The sequence below is a fragment of the Phocoena sinus genome, chromosome 20 (genome assembly GCF_008692025.1).
Source record: "Phocoena sinus isolate mPhoSin1 chromosome 20, mPhoSin1.pri, whole genome shotgun sequence".
Lineage (NCBI taxonomy): Eukaryota > Metazoa > Chordata > Mammalia > Artiodactyla > Phocoenidae > Phocoena > Phocoena sinus.
The window spans coordinates 12348110-12368566 of NC_045782.1; the positions used below are offsets into that span (position 1 = coordinate 12348110).

At 39.5% G+C, this 20457-nt stretch overlaps 1 protein-coding gene across 1 annotated transcript in view; it reads right to left on the reverse strand.

Annotated features, from left to right (window-relative positions):
* The window catches only part of PAFAH1B1 (platelet activating factor acetylhydrolase 1b regulatory subunit 1), a 78171-nt gene extending 58375 nt beyond the window's left edge, over positions 1-19796 (reverse strand). The window contains exon 1 of the mRNA XM_032615723.1: positions 19396-19796. The gene's annotated coding sequence lies outside the window, so the exon portion shown is untranslated. The remainder of the gene's footprint in view (positions 1-19395) is intronic.
* Between the last annotated feature and the right edge of the window lie 661 nt (positions 19797-20457).

A 20457-nucleotide genomic window follows, 5' to 3' on the forward strand; every position in this document is an offset into this window, starting at 1 on the left:
ATTTACAAAGATCTATATTAAGACCTCAGAGGAGGACACAGGGATCCTAATTTTCAGTACACTAATGCAACTGCAGTTAGGAAGGACTTTGTCTATAAATGCACCATTACATTATAACCAAGACACGGCTTACAAATTCAGGTTTAGAGTACTTTTTCCTTTAGTTAGGTAGTCAATTTAATTAACCAAGGAAAGTCAGCGACTCTCAACCTGGCTTAACCCAGCCTAATACTAAAGTGTGAGTCAAAGAATGTAAGGAAAAGCTATGTAGAACTCAGGTGAGGCCATTTATCTCCAGAAAGGGATAATGAGGCAGCATTCCACATACCGAAGTCTTCATTATGGATATATTTCACTTTCGGTGCGTGCCTCTCACCCATATGTTTTGCAATTTTTCATTTCCCTTCAAGATTCAGCCTGGAGGGGACTTCCCTGGTGGCCCAGTGCGTGAGACTCCAGGCTCCCAATGCAGGGGGCCCAGGTTCAATCGCTGGTAGGGGAACTAGATCCCGCATAGCCATACCACAACTAAGAAATCCACATGTCTCAACTAAGGCCCAGGCGCAGCAAAAATAAATAAATAAATACTTTAAAAAAGATTCGGCCTGAAGGCAGCGCATCACCACCTCTGTGAAGCCCTCCTTAGCTAGCCTACTCCCTACTCTTTTTTTTTTTTTTTTTTTTTTTTACTCCCTACTCTTCTTTAATCTCACTGTGTCATGTACATATAATCCTAGTAGCTACCACTTACGGAATGGCTTTATATGCTGGGCCCTTTTCCTGTAATGTTTAATTCTTACAACACCCAGCAAAAAAACTAATATACTTATTTAACAGTTGAGGAAACAAGTTCACTAAGGTTAAAGCATGTATTCAAGGTCAAACAGCTAAACAGTGGCAGGGCCAGGATGCAAACCCGATTTGTCTCTGACTTCCACACCAATGATTTCAAACAGTAGGAATGAGGACAGAGAGGAGGCCAAATAGGCAGGATTCTGTTTTTTATCTGTTTATATATTGGATTTCTGCATAAAAGCTCTTTGGAAAAGTTTCCACTGTTAAAATAAATTTGAAAAATCACTGATTCTACCCTGTGCTGCCTCCCACAATCTTTTTAACTATATACATGCTGTCTCTAGTACCAGACTGATCTCCTTGGGGCAAACACTGAACTGAATTTCTTTGCCTCTCTAGTGCCAGGTACAGTATCTAGCACCCAACAGATGTTTGTATGGAGTCAAGCTATGAAAGCAAAACTTTCCAAAGCAAATAACTATATTTCCATGGTTACAAGCAATTATAAAATAACTACACAGCAATTTATAGTTACTAAAATTCTTTCATATATTATCTTTTAAAAAAGAGAAACCAAATGAGCTTTAAAAAATGTTTTCCAGGGCTTCCCTGGTGGTACAATGGTTGAGAGTCCGCCTGCCGATGCAGGGGACACAGGTTCATGCCCCGGTCCGGGAAGATCCCACATGCCGTGGAGCGGCTGGGCCCGTGAGCCATGGCCGCTGAGCCTGCGCGTCCGGAGCCTGTGCCCCGCAATGGGAGAGGCCACAACAGTGAGAGGCCCGCGTATTGCAAAAAAAAGAAACAAACAAAAAAAATGTTTTCCAAAAATGGCACATTTATTCAATATTCAAAGCTTTATTTTAATAAAATATCAATTATCTAACAACTGTCAAACAGTATTGGCAAAAGACACTAAGCATGTTTCATTTTCTTGTTTTAATTGCCATACTGAAATACTATTAGAGTTAAACCATATAAAATTGCCAATAATGGCAATTACACAGGTTCAACCTAATGCTTATCAATGGTGCTTAAACACCATTAGCAAGCTCTCAGCAGCTAGCAAAAAGAGAACTTGCAGGATTTATTTACATAGTTTTGACAAAAAAATTAAGCAGAGTAACTCACTCCTCTGTGATTTTATAGTTCTTTGTACATACATATATTTAACACTTCTCACACACACAGTAATTATCTGCCTTGATGTCTCCTCAACAACACTCCTCCAAAGCTGCAACCCTGACATATTCCTCATTATATCTCTACCAAATGGCATGGTAATTAACACACAGTAGGTACAGAGTGTTTCTAAATGTCTGCTACAGGAATCACAGTAAAACTGAGATAAAGATTTACCATGTTCGCAGAACTAAAGATGCACTATATCACTTTATTCTCAGCTTTCTTTTTTAAAATTCCCAAAAATCAAATTCTGAAACATGGGCAATAAAATACATTCAAAGTCCAGCTGCTTGGAGCTGGTTTCGATGTAATTATTTTCTTTTAAAAGATTTAACACTAATTAATATATGTCAGAGAAAGTATACCAATTTAAAAATCCTGTAGAAAATCAACTGTCTCAAACTTAATACTAAAACTTTAAAACTTAAAGGCCTTTTAACCTTCTACCATGCATATTACTCTTTTGGCTTTTGCTTACAAAGGCTACATTTTCAAGTGACAATTAGACAAACATAGCTACAGCCTGTATATCTTTTTTTTTTAATCAAAACTAAGTCACACACACACACAAATCCACTGCCTTAAAATTCAGAGGAAAAAAGCTTACTAATACTTCTAAGCATACAAACAATAACAGAAAACATACTGTTCTGTGTACCTTTTTTTTTTTAAGTACAAGTTATGGTGAATATTAATGCAGATAGCCCAAAGGAATTATGACAATGCAGAAATCACTGCAATTCTTAAGCAAGGGAGCAATGTTCTAAAATTGATGTTTCATGGTGATTTTTTTGGAGATGTATAGGAGATATTAGAACAAGGGAAGGCTACAATTAGAAGATAAAAGAGGCCTGGACTAGGATGGAAGCAGTGAGAATGATTTGGGGAAAAAAGAGCTTTAGGGTCAAACGGCAATTATGCAAGAGTGTAATTTTTTTTTGACCTCGTCTACTACTTGCTCTTGGTCTTAAAGATGGCGTTCTCAAGGATATGATTTGGTCCTAACGGTGGATCCCCTGTTTACAACCAAAGCCACTGTCCAGGTGTTGTGCCAATCCAACTGGAAAACTTCCATTGTCTCTCAAATGAACTGATTTCTAGTTTACTACTATCCACACCAATACTTGACTCCAATGAAACAAATAATGAGAACTAACTACATTCTCAGTGTCAGTTATTCAATTTATTTACTGAGGATCTACCAAGTGCCAAGTATTCAAATCAAACAACACATATCTGTGTTCCGTGTAACTTAAGTGTCTCATCTATGGAAAACTACATGTGACCTAAAAGCACTGCTGATAGATAGTCCCTGTCCATAAGAAACTTACAATATGGTTGAAGATGTGAGCTATATATACATATCCTTTAATTCATTCATTGACTATTCTGCTAGGCTCTGTGATATAAGGTTTTACTATAAATAAAGGTGAATAAAATGGAATCCACCCCCCTAAGAGAATGTACAATCTAGAGTAAAATGGGAGAGTGGAGAAAGGAAAGGAGGTGATAAAGTATATAACATGAGCCCAGGACTGACTGAGTCAGCTTTATAAACTGAAAGGCTAAAGATGGAAATGACTGGCAGTTTTTTGAGGCAGGTTTTAGAGGAAGGGAAAATAATATGTTGAATATAACATGAATACAAAATAACCAAATGCAAAATTATTTTAAGCAGCTGAAAAATACAGTATTGCTAAAAAGTTGAGGCTAGGGCTTCCCTGGTGGCGCAGTGGTTGAGAGTCCGCCTGCCGATGCAGGGGACACGGGTTCGTGCCCCGGTCTGGGAAGATCCCACATGCCGCGGAGCGGCTGGGCCCGTGAGCCATGGCCGCTGAGCCTGCGCGTCCGGAGCCTGTCCTCCGCAACGGGAGAGGCCACAACAGTGAGAGGCCCGCGTAACGCATAAAAAAAAAAAAAAAAGTTGAGGCTACATATGGCAAACTGAGAAATACAAAGGGCAGTCATCAGTAAGAAAACAGAGTGGTATAAACACTGAATTCAAGAGATTCAGTAGTGAAGGTAACAACATAAAAAACTGAGTTTCAGTAGGGTTGAACAAAAAAATCTTACTTGGGGAATCGAGCACATGTAAAGAAAGAAGGGGCAGAGCCACATATTAGTATGTTTCTTGAGCGAAGAGACCATATCTATTATAAACATAAATAAAAACAATACCTCCTTACATTTAATCTATGCTAAAAACCACCAAGAGTCCATTTTCACAGGAATGGTCTGCTGAAGCAATTAATTTCCAGCAGCATGAAACAGAGTTGTGTACTGACCCCCTTTCTCTTTAAATCTATTTCTTAATGATTTTACCAGTTTTGTATACTCTGGAAGAATACTGCTCTTGTCCACCTTCAAACAAGACAGGAATGTAGCAGATTCTAAGAAGAATCTTAACCTTCAAGCAATCCCAGTTTTATTTGGGTAAAACTAAGTTTTCACAAAAGTATTTAAATCCTACATATGAATGGTCTGTGTTTGATATATGGAACACCTGCACTTTAGGTACTTGTCAAGGAGCTTAATCTCAATAAATATCAACAACTGGATTGAGGGAAACTATATCCATTGGTCAGACACCAAAGGACAATCTACCCACTCATTCAGACTGACTCTCATGTGATGTGGTTGGTCTTCCCATATTGAGTGCTGTTAAATACTAGACATCCATCTACCTTAGAGATGTTGATGAGGGAAATGATAATTACACATAATCCTCTTTATGAGGACCCCTATGAGAAGTTATAGTCCGATAGTATCAAGTTAGTTACCTTTCTGAACTGTTTATTTTTATCTTACGGACTTTATGAAAAACGTCACCTCATAGAAAAGCTCAGAGTCAAATCTGTGCTCTCTGCCTGCAACAAGACCATTGTGATAGACCTTTGTGGCCTAGATTCTCATTCCATTTTGTCCTTACCCTTTGTTTTCGTTTCTTCTTTCTCTTTGTTTTTAATTTGTGGTATTTTCTAGTTTATACATCTTTATAAATTGCCTTAAATAGGTTACAAATCAAATACTTACAGAGACTAGGCAGGTAAAAGTGTGAATCAGCTAGAAATAAGGCAACAGTGGTAGAACTGGGTTTTTAAAATAAGTCGAATTAAAAACAAAAACACTGAGCAGACAAAACGCATTTTTGATCCAAATCCTCGACCATCCATTTGTAGCCTCTGAAAAAGGTACTTAATAAGTACAGTGCTGAAAGGTAGGATGGTTGAGAAGATTAAACCAGTTTCAACCCCTCTGCTTAAAATCTTTCTGGAACAAGGGTGTATGTAACAGCTAAAAGAACAGGTAAATATCCTGCATTCGCACAAAACTTCACAATTTACAAGCCATCTTCATATCCTTTTGATCTTCAACTTCACTATGTGGCAGCCCTCACAGCTATGTGCACAAAATGCAGAGATCACAAACTCAAAACAATGCAGGTAATATAAACCAGTGAAGCAGGAAAGGCTGTGATCTTTCCATACAAGACTCATTTTGTTTCCATATTAATCATGTTACAATATTCTTCACTTCCAGAGAAATATGCTATTCTACTTTTCTTGAATATTGCAGTTGTCTAGCTACACTTTCCCCCCATTTTTTATAAAAACATCAATAGAAAAGTATTTCTTCACTATAAACAACAGTGCAAGGGCAATAATAAACAGTAACAGGAAGTGGTAGGAACTTGTTTTCCTGGAGAGCTTATGCCCATCTAAAGGAGGGCAGCTGTGGGAGTTCCCTGGTGGAGCAGTAGTTAAGACTCCACACTCCCAATGCAGTGTTCACATGCCACAACTAAGGAGCCCTCCTACTGCAACTAAGCATTTACACTGAGTTTGTCCTACAGGCCGCCAGTGTGCAACTCCTGGCTCAATACTGAGTTAAACACAGGTTTTTGAACAGTTGAACAGACTGAGGAAAGTGGTACAAAATTTAGGAATTTATGGTCTAAAATCAATGTCAATATTATTCATTCTATTTATTCAATTCAAAGCATAAAAATTACTAAAGAACAAATATTTAATTAACCTTAAGATAAACTGTGCAATGAAAAAACAAAAAACAAATTTTATCATCTTATCTGCAGATACCTTTCCCATGTTCACTGCAGCACTGTCTGTAATAGTGAAAATCTGAAAACAATCTAAAGGCCTATTTCTGTACTGTAGGTATAAACTATAGTATGATTATATATAAGAAATTCTTTAACATAATAAACTAGATCTACATATACCAATACATCTAGAAAACATTTTTTAGGTGAAAAAAACAAGTTGTAGAATAGTATACAGTATAACATTCATGTAAACTCTAAGCATTATTGTACATTGTTTATGGATACATATATGTATAGTAAAAGTATAAAAACAGAACAAAAGAATATATGCAAACTTTAGGAGGAACTTTACCACTGGGAACAGGGAGGGAGGGGAGTAGGATTAGAAAGAGGATATCAACTCTAACTGTAATGCCATATTTCTTTAAAAAACAAAAACTCCACAAAAACTCTAAAGCAAATATGATAAAATGTTAACATCTGTTAATTCAGGTAGTAGTTACGTGGATATTTTGTTATATCACTGCAGGTACTTCTCCTGCATGGTTGACATATTCCATAACAAAAATAAACAAACTATAAATATGTTAAAAAAAATTTAGAAGAAAAAACAAAAGTACTTTCCTATGTATACGTCCCATGATAGGCCCTCTTAAAACAAACTGAATATGTAGATGATATGAAAGCAATGAAGGAATAAATCCTACACTTTTGAGGTCCTACTGTGTAGAATTTTGGAGTCAAATAGTGGAAGTTCAAATATCAACTCGGCCACCTACAAACTGACCTTGGGCAATCTTCAAACTTCCTAAGCCTGTTCGCCCACATATAACTGGAGCTACCACCACCACCTACTCAAACTGTCGTGAAGCTTAACGAGATAATCAGTGTTAACGGCTTGTCTACCATTTTACTTCCCTCGGTAGAGTTCTAGAATAGTGAACATGTACAAAGAGAATAACTTCACTTTGAAGATGATACAGCACAGTACCTTTTGCACTTCTATATACATTATCAATGTAAAAAAAACACTGCTTTCCTAGTGTCCAAGGACAGAGAACGAATCAGTTTTGCCATCACAAGAAGGCAGAAGGTAAAGGCAGACTGCCTTATTACTATTACATCAATTTGTTTTAATCATCTTAACATCACCATAATAACAACCACCATTTTCTGAGTACTATGTGCAAGGTACAGTTCTAGGCTCTTTAAATACATTAACTCACTTGATATATCAGATAAAGTTTTATATAAGCTATAATAAGAAACAAAATAGTAGATACCTTAAGATTATGAATTCAAAGAAAATTTCTTTCAGGTAAAAAAAAAAAAAAATTAGGGAAGGCTGCCTGGAAAAGGAGAACCTGGTATGCAGATTTGAAGGATACATAGGTCGGAAGATACACAGAGAAAAAGAGAAGGGAGGGAGTGGTAAAGAGTGAAAATGCCATAAGGAACAGAAAGTATCTTCATAAGGCTGAATCATAGGATACATGACAGGCAAGAAGAAAAAGAATAAGCAAGTGAGCTACGACACCAAAGAAAGGACCTTGAGTGTCCATTTAGGATTAAACAAACATCTATTAAATACCATGTTTCTAGTAAGGTACCCTTTGCATTTATTCATATACAAAGCTGATTAAATATAGTAAAAACCTGGCAATGGGTTTTTGGCAAGAAAGTGACTTGAGAACCGTGGTTCAGGAAAATTAATCTGGCACTTTATGTAATATCCCACACATAATTCCTCCTCTTAATCTCTACCATGGATGGCTAATGACGCCCAGTTTCTCAATTCCACCCAGACACCCAAGCCACAAATCTGAGATGTCTTCTAATACTTCCCTCTCCTCATCACAGACTACTCATTCACAATTCTACCTCCTAAGCCTTTCTCCAATCAACAACCTTCATTGTCACTGTCTTATTTCAAGCACTAATCATTCTTTCCTGAAAAAGCCTCCTAAGTGACCTTCAGACTCCCATCTGTATTCCTCACTGCCACCTACATAAACTACCTAAATACACCTGATCATAATGCTCACCTTTGCTTAAAATTGTGTCTTCCAAATTGCCTACAAACCACACAGACTTTGTAAATTCTATCAATCTGGCTCATATGTACCTTTCCAGTCTCATATTCACATGTACCCTACAATGCCCTCTGCAAACTACTTTCCAGCACACACATAATAGTTTTTCATGCTTTTGTACCTGTATATGTTGCTCTTCCCTCTACCTCAAATGACCTTCTCCCATGTCCACTCCAATTATTCATTCAAGATTCAGTTTAAATATCATCCCTCTCAACTGTCTTTAGTGGGGAGATTTGATGAGCCCTGCAATAGCGTAATTGACAGATATCATACACTATGTACACCACTACAACCCAGGACCCAGATTTAAAATACTATATGAGGACACTGAATTTCCTATCCATTTAATAATTTCATTAAGAATCTAGAGAAAATTCAAATTCAAGAAAGTTCTAACTTCAACCAAGTTTTCCCCTTTTTATAAAACTGAATGGCAAGAAAAAATATTCTTAAAATTTGACAAATCTAGATTTGGGGAGTTAAGATTTATCAAAGGAATGAACAGGTGATGAATATTCTGCCTATCAAAGTCATTTACCATATATGAATAAACAATGAAAAATTAGATATAATAGAATTAACAAATTTTAACCTCTTTAATGATTCAGCAGTCACTTCAAATTTTTACAGCATTACTATGGTGCTATATTTTTATAATCACAAACCTTAATATAAAGTTATAATATAAATACATAAAAAAATCAATATTTAAGGGCTTCCCTGGTGGCGCAGTGGTTAAGAATCCGCCTGCCAATGCAGGGGACATGGGCTCAAGCCCTGGTCCGGGAAGATCCCACATGCTGCGGAGCAACTAAGCCCGCGCACCACAACTACTGAGCCTGCGCTCTAGAGCCCACGAGCCACAACTACCAAGCACACGTGCCACAACTACTGAAGCCCGCGCACCTAGAGGCTGTGCTCCGCAACAAGAGAAGCCGCCTCAATTAGAAGCCCTCACACCGCAACGAAGAGTAGCCCCCGCTCACCGCAACTAGAGAAAGCCTGTGTGCAGCAATGAAGACCCAACACAGCCAAAAATAAACAAATGAAATAAATAAATTTATAAAAAAAAATCAATATTTAAGCTTTCTAGCTCTTTGGACGTGGGCTAAATGAGAGTTTTCCACATAATAGTGGATCTTTAAAGAGAAATTTCTCTCCACCTACTGAGAAAAACAGCAAAGGCCTATACATTAAGAGAAATTAAAAACTATCTCAGGCCATTATTTCTCATTTTTATGGAAGTATCATAACATACACCAAAGCCTCAAATATAACTAGCATAGAGGACATCTAAGATCCAAAGTACGTGAAATGAATACTGCTTTAAAAATGTTAGAGATAATATCTTATGTGGGAATCAACCTTGACTTTTTTCTTTCTTCTTCTATATTCAATCAATTACCTGGATCTGCCAAGTTTACCGCCTCAATATTTGTTGAATTATTCTCTGTCTACCCTTAACAGTACTACCACAGTTCACACCATCATCTCTCACATGGACAGGACCAATTTCAACAGGTCTTCTTAAACCTAGCCTTGGCCTATTAACATCTATCTTCTACTCAGCCCCAGAATCATCTATTTAAAATACAATCCGACCATATCTCTTCCTTACTTAAAAACAACCCTTCACTGGCTCCCTATTTTTTATTTAACAAATATTTAAATAGCACTTACTATATGTTAGTCACTGCTTTAAATGTTTTAGAAGTGTTCATTTACTCCTCACAACTACCTATGAGAATTTAAATAACGAGCTTTTATATTGTGTGTGTGTGTGTGTGTGTGTGTGTGTGTAATGTAACACAGCTATGTAAGCAGCAGAGTTGAACACAGGTATCTGGGCTCCACAACTGGGGCCTTTATTCACTGCACTATGCTGCCTCCCTATTTCCTGAAGTCCACATGCTTCAACACAGTTTATAAGGTCTCTGATTAGTATCTGGTCCCTTCCCACATTTCAAGTCTTATTTTTAACCAAGCCCCACTTTGCTCAAACTCCAGTAACACTGAGCACCTTGTAATGCATGCCTTCCCTCTCCTCATTTTGTGACCTTTATGATTTTACTGCTGCTGTCCCCTGTCTGGAGTACTTTCTAGCACCTCAGCACAGTTCTTATAACAGAGTGCACTGAACACACTCTGATGAAAGAATGAATTTTTAATGCGTCATAAGAAATAATAAACAAAAATGTTCTACTATTAATTACACTGGTAGACATATAAAACATGAAAACACCAAATATCTTAGAATTCAAGTCTCCAATACACCTAATGGTTTTCCTGTTAAAACACATACAAACAACCACCAAAAAAACTTCCCCCGACCTTCGTTCTCCTCAACTCTTTCTTGCTCCTTCCGAACACCCATATCTGCTCAACAGCCCAAAACAAAAAACACCTCAATTCTTCACCTTCCTCATTCCTTGTTTCTCTTACTTCCCATATCAAACTGGTTACTAATTTATACATACTCAATCCCTTTCAAATCCATTCTTTCAACCTGCACTGCCTCTTAAGTAGTCTCCACAAGTCTATCTACCTCCATCCACTCCACAGCTGCATCTTCCACAATGCTGACAGTTGGCTTTTTAAAAGGGAAATCTAATGATGTCACTTATCATAACTTAAAAATCATCCGCTGGCACCTCAAGGGTAAAAACTGGTTTCAGTAAGCTTCTCAACTAGGAAGCTTACTGACAATGCAGATATCCCTGGTGCCCCCCACCACGGAATTTTTATTGCTTTTTATTGCATGAGTCTAAGATGAAGTCTGCAAACGAAGATGGTCCATGTGCCAACCCACTTCACAGGCCAGATCAGGGTAATGTCCTCACTCCTCTATACTCACCAATCACTCCAGCCATACTGAACTACAGCTACATGTAACTTCCCTCACTAACCAAGGTGTACTTATGAGACTAGGTACAAATTACTCCCCAAACAACATGACAAGATTTCTTCAAAAATGTTTAACCAACATCTTTGTGAAGACTTCCTTGAAAACTCTGGGCCCTCAGGACTTCCCTGGTGATCCAATGGGTAAGACTCCTCACTCCCAATGCAGAGGGCCGGGGCTCGATCCCTGGTTGGGGAACTAGATCTCACAGGCATGCTGCAACTAAGAAGTCCGCACAACGCAACTAAAGATCCTGCGTGCTGCAACTACGACCTGGTGCAACCAAAATTAATAAATAAATATTTTAAAGAAAGAGAAAACTTTGGGCCCTCATCTCATCAAGTACATATTTTGATTACAGCACTATTATGCTACCTTTGCATGTTAAATATGTGTTCATAAATTTTAAGATCTTTGAGGGCAAGGGCTGACAATCATGTTTGTATCCCCAATTCTTAGAATATAATATATCTAAATAAATGTTTGCTGGAGAGAAAAACTGATGAAAATTTAAAAGAGAAACAAAAATATGTAATGGTACTGAATAAGTTATTTTTAAAGTAGAAGTCCAATGATATTTTCTGTACAAGTGATACAATGGAAGGGCAAGATATAAAAACAACTGAAAGAACTGTAATAACTGCAATTCTCAAGAATTACCTTGCACTCAAGTTATAAATTCTCCTTAGGGTAAAATAAATATCTTTCAGGACACAGATCTACCAGTTCTGTTTTTAAAATAAGAGTCCAATTGGTCAAAAATACCATCTTTTCTGCTGCAGTATTTACCAGCTTTTTGAGGGAAAGGGAAGAACAAGGAGGATTCAAATACTAGCACAGCACCAATGAATAAGATACCCTATTTGCTTTGCTTCTCAGATTACAGCAGTCTCCCTCCAAACAAGCCCCCAAATGTGGAGCTCTTCTCTAAAATCCCAACACTGAACTTTACTCTCAGAGTAATTTCTAGACGGATATATAATTCACTTAAACATAGCTCCTTCAAAGGTTTTCTCAGATCTTTATTCTCCAAACCACTGTTAAAATATTTTATATTTTTAAAAAGCTAGAAAAAATTGGGGGTTATTTAAATTAATAATATTTAAAATTCTAAACAAAATTTTCCTGATAGTTAAAATAAAGATGTAAATTGTTTTAATAAATGGGGAAGAGGAGGTGAATCCACCTTACAGAAGAATTCCAAATAACATATGTAAACAGACACTCCCCCCCCCACACACTCCCACCGCCGACATGGAACTGGAGTCACTTCCAAAGGATAAAGTAAGAGAAAGGTAAAATAATAACTTTATAAGAAAACTGGCAAACACTACGTTAACCAAGTTGTGAAATATCATGTAGCCTCTGACATGATGTGATGACAAGTGCACTTCACCTCTGTGGTATTTTTTCCAAAAACCCATAACCCATCTAATCATGAAAAAACACCAGACAAACCCAGTGTGGAGGACATTTTACAGAATACCTGACCAGGACTCCTCAAGACTGTAAAAGTCACGAAAAACAAGGAAAGACTGAGAAACTATCACAGACCAGAGGAGAGTGAGGATAAAAGACAACCAAATGCAACGCGGTACCCTGGATTAAATCTGCAACAGAAAGAGGCCATTAATGGAAAAACAGTGAAATCCAAATAAAGTCTGGAGTTTAGCTAATAGTAAATACCAAGATTCACAAATGTAGCACAGAAATGTAAGATGTTAACAATGGAGGAAATTGGATGCAGGGTACACACAAGAACTCTCTGCACTATCTTTACAACTTGACTACAAATCTAAAACTATTCCAAACTAAAAAGGTTTCTTTAGAAAGAAAAACAGAAAAAACTGTTTGGGATTATTTAAATTAATATTTAAAAGTACAAACAAAATTTTTCTTAAAATAAAGATATAGGGCTTCCCTGGTGGCGCAGTGGTTGAGAGTCCGCCTGCCGATTCAGGGGACGCGGGTTCGTGCCCCGGTCTGGGAGGATCCCGCGTGCCGCGGAGCGGCTGGGGCTGTGAGCCATGGCCGCTGAGCCTGTGCGTCCGGAGCCTGTGCTCCGCGGCGGGAGAGGCCACAACAGTGAGAGGCCCGCATACCACAAAAAAATAAAAATAAAGATATAAATGTACTCTGCAGTTTAAATAACATGCTTAAGAGCAATATAATTTTATATTAAACAAAGGAATTAGTCCATTTGGCATTGATTTACATAGCACTTCTTGCCCTACTAAGAAACTCTGAAGTCATCTCTGGTTTCAGATACACATAATGGATAAAGGGGAAAGAATCCCTAATACTAATTCTTAAGAAATACATTTAAAACTATAAGAGCTATATTAATGTATTAATAACTGCTTATTTATGATTAAATTGTATGTTAATTCTCTTCCTTAAAAAAAGTCTCTAACAATAAAAAATATCTACTGAAGGGTTTACAGGCCTTTTATCCAATAATAGCAACCACCCTATGAGTTACATACTGTCAATGTTATCCATTTATAGATTAGGAAACTGAGGCTTATTGCTCAAGGCTCATAGCTGATAAATTGTTGAGTTAGGATTATAATCTAAAATATTCATTTTTGGTTTTAGTCAACAGCTTTATTTAATTTTCTCTGATAATGTTAAATGTATAGCTTTTTCCCACCCTTAAAAAATAAGTTAACCAATAATAATAATAATAATCAATACAATTGACTTTTTTTTTTTTTTTTTGGCCACATCACATGGCTTGCTGGATCTTAGTTCCCCCACCAGGGATGGAACCCAGGTCGGTCCCCGGTAGTGAAAGCGCAGAGTCCTAACCACTGGACCGCCAATGAATTTCCAATACAACTGACTCTTTTATCTTCACTTTCCCTTCTTCTGCAGTCAGCATATTTTTGATAAAATAAAAACAACTATGGAAGGGAAGATGAAAAGATAAAATATATGCCTTACACATACAAAATACTAAAATCATATCCTTTTATTCTTTGCCGCAGATTAAAAGTGAATTTAATCCACAACATGCAAATCCTTAATAACATAAGCTTTCAATTAAATTCCTTAAAAATTTCCCAAATTCTTAATTTCACTGTTATCAAAAGACAGTCTCTCAGAAAATTTCTTAACAGCCTCAGTTAACTGTCAGTAATTCTTGTCAGCACATAAGCGCTCAAGGACCAGCTAATCAAAATGCAAAGAACAGAAACGCAAATGTAATTTATCCAGCTGGGTTAATTCATTTCTTATAGGTGAGAGTTTTGTGGCCCTGAAACAACTATGTCATAAGTATGACCCTGTTCCTGGGACAACATAAAATCTCTATAAAGGAAGTATGAACACTTTTCCCTCCTTCACCTTAATTCCAGAGAGATCACTGGAAGTTAGCCACTACAAAGAACTATAGGATATCTCATTTCCTTTCACATAACCCCATATTCAATCAAATGCAAAAAGTATTTATTTACTTATTAATACCACTTGTATGTATTTAAATAGATTTAATATTGATTTACTGATATTATTACTACTACTTGTATGTATGCAGCAAGTACTTATTTACTTATTAATATTACTATAAAGCAGTATTAGGCATTTTCTGCAAGTCCCTATTCAAATGCCTTATGCAAGCAAAATAGTTACAATATAAGACCATGTTAATAAATGCCAATTTAAATGATGCAGGCAATAAATGCCACCAGTTTTCACCATTTTAGAAAAGAAATTAACAAACATAAAAATAGTTATGAAAAGAGTCCATTCTGTCAAAAGAAAAAGGAATGTTTGTTTGATCATGCAAGGCAATACCCAAGTGATTCACTGACTACAATATTTACCTCATTCTAGCTACTAACCCAACATGTGACCTTGGGAAAAGAAATTCTCTGAATTTTAGTTCTCTCATCCATAAAAAATACTATTCTATCTCAAAAAGTAGCTGACAGAACAAATGCCATGTTCAATATATTTACAAAGTTCTAAGAAAAGGTTTAACAACAATGTTAGATGACAATAACTTTAGAGGATACTTTTCCAGAAGTATCCTTGACAAATCCACAAATCAATCCTAAATAGGTAAGTTTCAACTAAAAGCCACCAACTTTTAAAGAGAAAACAATAAATCAAAATAATAAGCCCTTATGATACCTGCATCCAATGACTATAAAGCATTTCACCAATATCAATTAAAATTTGTAACTGCTGTGGCAAGGTTAAAAATTATACACACAGCAGAAGTTAAACTAAGGTTCCACTTAAATGACTAGCCAACATGCCATATCAAACCAGCAACAAAGCTAAAAGAATTCAAAAAGCCTTCACTGCAGTTACCTGTTACGCTTATGTAATATAGCATCTTTCTTCATGAAATACAGATTTCTCAAAACATTTGGACTTCAGCAACTAAGATTCACTCTACAGCTAAGCATCTTCAGGAGAATAGGTTTACTTTTTCTTTTCAGAAGTCCCTATATCATCAGTTTTTCTGTTTGTTTGTTTAGTTTTATTTTAAATAGAGCAACTTTTAAAGTTAAAAAAAGTTGTATAGTAAAAGTGGCAAAGAATTCCCACTTTAACTATTTCTCTCTCTCTAAAGTGCATAAAAACAGATTACCCATCATAATGAAATATTTTCACAACAGAAACTTACAACCAAGTAAAAAAATCTTTTAGGACCACAGCGGACATGACAGGCGTGGTTTAAAACCAACTGAGCCTCAAGTCCCTTTGGCAAAAGAGTGCATGACTCACTGCTTTAGAACTCAATGGGAAGAACTGGAAAATTCACTCTGATTGCCCTAAGATTTTGTTTTGGATTTGTTTTTTAAGATATCTCCACGTCCTAATGCTGACAACTGCCACAGTTTCTATGGCTTACCTATTGAGATTAAGATGACAAATTCTGGATAATATGAACCACAGGTAAACAAAAAGTAAGGTCCTATTTTTTCTTGGACACTGAAAATATGAGCCATAAGGTAAAGTCATATATACAGTATTATTTATTGCATAAGAGGGAGCAACACTTACACTGAAAAAACATAGACAATGAAACATGGGTATTCTAACTGGAAAACCAAAAATTATCAGATAGTTATTTTTCCCTTCCAGAAAACATCTCTAAATCTTTTATATACCAGAGTAATTGTATCTGGAAAAAAAGATACCCAGTAAGTCTACTAAAATATTAACCCATCCCGGGCTTCCCTTGTGGCGCAGTGGTTGGGAGTCTGCCTCCCAATGCAGGGGACGCGGGTTCGTGCCCCGGTCCGGGAGGATCCCACATGCCGCGGAGCGGCTGGGCCCGTGAGCTGTGGCCGCTGAGCCTGCGCGTCCGGAGCCTGTGCTCTGCAACGGGAGAGGCCACAGCAGTGAGAGGCCCGCGTACCGCAAAAAAAAAAAAAAAAAAAAAAAAAAATCCACGAAAAAAATTAACCCATCCCAATCTCATTATAAGTTTTATAAGTATAGAATTAAGAATTTTAAAAACTGCTCTCCAAATTAAGCAAAAGATTCTGCCACATGTACCAGAAACACACACAGATACACATTTGTAAGTAAAAGCTCTCTTACTTAAGTCAAATTATTTTAAACTCCTAATCAACTAATAATCTACTGAAAAATCTCAGCTCTTAGTATGCTTTTATAGCTAGAAATACTAGGGGTGGGGATATGTTAGACACATAACAGTGAATTATCATACTAACCTCATTCCTCACCACATGAACCCTTCTACTTTCTAATCACATTAAAAATAACAAAAATGTAAAAATATATCATACACTGACAAAGTCATAAGGCCCATCAAAATCACATTTACAACATGAATTTGACATTCTTCTGAGAACATCTATTCACATGAATGCTTGATACAAGACATTAAAATGACCTACCCTCTCTTACGGTAGTACCTTACTGAAAGGTCTCTTCCAAAGGACAACACAAGAGAAAGGGTCTGTATAAAGAGCATTTAACACAAATTATCTTATCCTTTCTTACTCACTTTGATGTTCATTATTTTGAAATCACAGATTTACTGTTTTAATGCAAACTAAAGTTAAAGAAAACATCTGCAATGTTCTGATTAGATTTTTGCAATATTCCTACTACTATTTTTTGCCAAATATTTCTGGCATTAGTTAATCTACACTTAACTAAAACAATAAAAAACATTAAGAAGTGTGTATATTTATGTGTGTGTGTATGTATACGTACAGATACATAGAGACAATAAGTATTTGCTTTAGAGCAGGGACATTGCTTTTTACCCCAATCATTCAATACCCACCTTGCAAAAAAGGTGGAAACTAAAAACACGAGATTTTAAGATTTACTACAGTGAAACGCCTTTGTTGTAGTACCAATTAGCATCAAATAACCTTACAAAACATAAGCAAGAGAAAAATGCTATGAAAGGGCAATCTAGCATTTCACAGCTTCTGCTCTCTTACTCCACCCAGTCTCCTCGGCTCAATGGCTGTTCACAGCAACCACAAATATTAGCCCATTTTTAAAAAAGGTGTGGGAGAGGCACCGAAACAGGGCTAACTCCATCAAAATCAAGATATACAGAAATATTCTGTGAAAAATTAAGTTCCATTCTGATTTATAAAAATAACAGCTTTGTTTCATTTAGGAGATCCTCCCCTTGTGAACAATCCAAACAATGATCATTTATAATAGAACATGAAAGAATAAATCACCCTAAACACAGATTACTCTTCTGCTTTAATAAAAACTGCAATTTGCAACTGCCAATTATTTTGCAAAACTGTGTCCTGAAAGATACCCATGAGAGATTAAAAGCTAGCTAATGCCTTAGACCCAAATCAGAATTTTTTAAGTAACAGCTTTTAATATATTCAACATTATATCACTACCGACATATCCAACCAGGAAATTTTCCCGATTAAAAGACTGGACCCTGCAGCAATCAAGCTTGCCGCAGAAAAAAAGAAAAAAAAAAAAATTTCAAGCAAATACTACTGTGGCAAAAGGGGAGGGATGACATTACTGGTATGAAAGGCCCAAGCACTGTCTCCTCCGCCCTAGCCTCAAAATGAAATTCACACAAAACGATCCCACCTCCGAACAAAAATAGAATAACCAAAAATGGCACAAATTTTTTGTTTAGCCTTTAAAACGTTATAAATCTCAAGGACTGTGTGTTAAAGTAAAGGTCGGAACATCGGTAATATCTTTATTCTCTCCCGACTGCCTCTTAAGGGGGAGGGGGGGACCTTGGCATGACATCGCCCATTGAGAACGAAACCACAAATCTGGTTCTTCGCTTCCAAAGCACAATTTCCTAACCAAAGGATTGATATAAATTGGACCCAAACCCCAGCCCCAAAAGAAAATCTCCTGCCCTGCTCCCAAGGAGTTTCTTGCTAAGTCACCGAAGAAAGGCAGAATCACAAATAAAGCCAAGGCACCTTTCTGTCTTGTCTCACGATATTGAAAACCTCCTCCTCCTCTCCACTCTTCTGTCTAGAGAGAGAGAGTGAAAATTTGCCCACCACCTCAAAGGCATTTTCTCACCTGGGAGGCTACGGAAGGCACTGCGTTTCCTAAATGAGTGGGGAGATTAGATTAGAAAGAGAATGGCTGAGGGCCTCGAAGCTCAGTGCTATAACGTCAAAAGGCAACTCCCGTTGAAGGAGCCGACGGCAGAAAAGAAAATCCTGCCTGATTTGGTGGGTGGGTGCTGCGGATGGTTCGGTGGGTCGGGCCGCTCCTCCTCAGTGGGTGCAGAGGCTGGACCACTGCACAGGGGGACCAGGGAAGGGCTGGACCATCATTCTCAGGTCAACCCCATCTTAAGGACAGGTGGGGGACAGAACGCCTGAAGGCCTGTGGGTGCCGAGGCGGCTTGGGGCTGAGCCCGGTCCCTGAGCGCCAGCCGCGGGTGGGGTGGGGACTGCGGAGCTCGCCTTCCGCGGCGGGGGAGGAGGGCCGAACCCTTTCCCCAAGATCAGAGAGAGACCTGCTCTCCACGCCCTTCCTACCCAAGAATACTTTTCTTGCTAAGTCACCAAGGGAGGAGGGCGATCCCTTCCCAGGGAGGGCCGCGGGTGGAGCCGCGGCGGCCCTGGCGGCCCCCGAACCCGAGCCAGGGAGGAGGGGAGCGAGGGCAGCGCCCTCCCCGGCCTGTCCCCCCTCCTCCCGTGTCTCTCACTCAACGGCCGTCGCGGCCGCCATTTTGAGAGCGAGAAGAGAAGAAGAAGGAGGCGGCGGCAGGGGGAGGGGAGTATGGGAGGGAGGGGACCGGCGCAGCCACATCGTCAGGCCGCCGGGCCCGGCCCGCAGCCGCCGGAGCGCGGTGGAGAAGACAGAGGGGAGGGCGCAGACCCTTGCCGCCTTACCGGAGCGCTGCACCGCCGCCTCCGCAGGGCCTCTTCCGTCCTTCACTCCCATCCACCGGCGGGGGAGGGGGAGAGGGAGAGGGAAGGGAGGAAGGAGGGAGGGAGGGAAGGAGGGAGGGGGAGGATGGCGCGCTGGGCCCTGTCCCGGGGAGGGGGAGGGGAGGGGAGCGGGCGGGCTCCTCAGCCGTTCCGGGGCTCGAGCCGAAGCCTGGCGCTCGCGGTTTCTCCGGCTCGCACCCGAGCGCTCCCCTCCTTCTCCTTCTCGCTCCCTGGACCCCGGCGTCGCTGCTCGTTCGCTCGCTATCTCGGCCGCCGGACTCCGCCGCCGCCCCGCCGCTCCAGCTCCGTCTGTCACAGGAGCTGCCCCAACGCCCTGACGTCACCGCGCCGCCGCCGCCGCCGCCCCAGACCCGCGGGGAAGAGGGAGGGGAGGGAAAGGGAGGGGTCCCGGAGCGGAGGAGGGACTGCGGCGCATGCGCCGGCCTGGGCCGGGCCCTGAGCCGCGCTGCCTCTCGCTTTAGGCGGCGGGTTGCCGGTGCGGCTTGGCTGTACCTAGCGGTAGACGGATGAGTTTGCGCGCGAGGCGCTTCTTCTCTCCCTCAGCACGCCTCTGTAACCTGGAAAAAGGCTCTCGGCTCCCTTTTTCTAGACCCTCGTCTGACTGCTGCGGCCCCTCACGAACTCGGACTCTCTTCACGTCCCCGCCCTGGTCTTGGCCACGAACGGCGCTCTCCCCTCTTCCCCCCGGCCAACAGAAGAGACCAGCTGGCCCCGGTGGATTCCGGGCCCCGATAGGCTTCAGAAAGCGGAGCCCGGACCAGGATGTCGCCCCTTCTACCTCCGGCCTTTGGGTTTTATTTCCCAGGGGCCGGGGGCGGGGGGGAGGAGAGGGGAGAAGGTTGGCTTGGCTTGGGGAGAAGAGCTGTTGAGGTTGAAAGGCTGATGGAATGCCTAATTATCTTCATTTTTATTATAGATTTCTAATTGGGAGGATTCGCTTTTAGATGTGATTCAGCTATTCTTTTCCTTAGTCACACACACGCACGCACACACACATCTGCG